This window comes from Camelus dromedarius, chromosome 9, assembly GCF_036321535.1.
Source record: "Camelus dromedarius isolate mCamDro1 chromosome 9, mCamDro1.pat, whole genome shotgun sequence".
Lineage (NCBI taxonomy): Eukaryota > Metazoa > Chordata > Mammalia > Artiodactyla > Camelidae > Camelus > Camelus dromedarius.
Genome location: NC_087444.1, coordinates 75,555,987 through 75,557,801, shown reverse-complemented (window position 1 = coordinate 75,557,801; position 1,815 = coordinate 75,555,987). Strand labels below are relative to the sequence as shown.

The 1,815-nt window shown below is 38.2% G+C and overlaps 1 pseudogene; it reads right to left on the bottom strand.

Annotated features, from left to right (window-relative positions):
* Positions 1–1,144: 1,144 nt before the first annotated feature.
* On the bottom strand, positions 1,145–1,304 carry LOC105106075 (large ribosomal subunit protein eL39-like; annotated as a pseudogene).
* Positions 1,305–1,815: the final 511 nt, after the last annotated feature.

Here is a 1,815-nt window from a genome sequence, read left to right as displayed (position 1 = left end):
CATATATATTCCCCTAACCTCAACCCCCCTCATCAGCATATTTGGTACAATTGATGAACCAACATGGGCACGTTATTATCAACCAAAGTCCATAGTTTACATTAGGGTTCACTCTTGATGTTGTACATTCTACGGGTTTTGAGAAATGCATAATGACATGTAGCCACCACTATAGTGTCATACAGAATAATTTCATTGCCCTAAAAATCCCTTGTGCTCCATCTGTTCATTCTTCCCTCCCTCCTTCTCCCCAAATCCCTGGAAACCACAATTTTTTCTTGTTGCTGTAGCTGTGCCTTTTCCAGAATGTCATTTGGTTGGAATTGTACAGTTTGTAGCTTTTTCAGACTGGCTTCTTTCATTTAGTAATATGTCCTTTAAGTTTCTTCTATGTCTTTCATGGTTTGATAGCTCATTTTTTTTCACTGCACATATATTTTTAAATTTACATATATGTACTGTTCATTGTTTCTAAGAACGTTTAGAGCTTTAGATTTTTAAACTTACATAGTTATCAAAGAAATAAAGCCAGCCACAAAATAAGAATTAATTCAAAAAGATACATACACCCTGCTATTAGCAGCAACATTATTTATAGTTGCCAAGATATGGAATCAGCCTAAATGCACATCAATCGTTGCATAGATAACGGAGATGCAGCAAGCATTATGTAATGGAATACAACTCACCCATAACAAAGAAGGATACTTGGCTATTTGTGGCCCTTCATTCACTTTTTTTTCACTTAAAAAACCAGAATTTATTAGTAATGAATTGAACAAAGGATTCTGTAAGTAATTAGGTTTTCCCAGAGCTACCCTCTTCCCACTCCTCATTTTCACACTTGGCTCTTTCCCCTGCATCCTGGTTGAATATCTCAACCCTGGACTCTATACCACTGGTTTTTATTTTCTGCATGCCGAGTATTGTATTTTATGCTCTTCAGTCTATTTTATTTTTTTTCCAACAAAACATCTCACATATTTATTGCTTAGCCAAAGCAACAGTGCAGAAATATTGACACGAAGAGAAAAATCATGTCCCGAAACGCATCCAGCTGTTCAGACAGTAGCACTGTCTTCAGAGCGATACGATAAGATGCCCGTGACCTTGACACAGCGTATGTGCGCCACCTCACGTGCGGCTCCTTATAGCCCCAGCTGGGTTCTTCTCCAATGTCTTCTCTTGGAGTTGTACCTGATTTTATCACTAGTTTTCATTCGAATCCACTGGGGAATGGGACAATTCTGCTTTGGTTCCTTGGCCCGGAATCACTTGATCCTGAAAGTCTTGTGAGAAGACATGGCGAGGACCAAACTCAACCGCACATAGGATGGTGAACAAGTTATTTTAATTTTTAATTGTCATTATTTGTTCCTTAATTATTTCCCCTTGATCTTCTAGTTCCATTTTGATTTTGTTGTCTTATCATTGCTTAAATCCAAAAAGAAAATTTTCTTTAATTTCCAATAAGTGGGAAGCTTCTACGGCCTACTATTTTTTGATTCCTACAGTTAACCAATTAAAATGCTCTTTATAATTTTTCATGCTATATTTCTTTTCCATTTTATTATTTGTCAAAATATGTTGAAAGGAATTGGAGACCTTGGGTCTCTCCTTGATTTACCAGTCAAGCATGCTGAGTGCGCCTTGTCCAGCAGGGGGCGGGCTTGGACTTTGATTGTCTTCCGGCCTCAGTTTGAGGAAATCCACCCGTGAGAAATTAAGAGCGTAAACCTCTGGCCGTGGGAATTTTTGTCTGGTGGAGCAGTGCATCTATTTTCCCAGGAAATATAAAATCAAGCCCCTACAGTG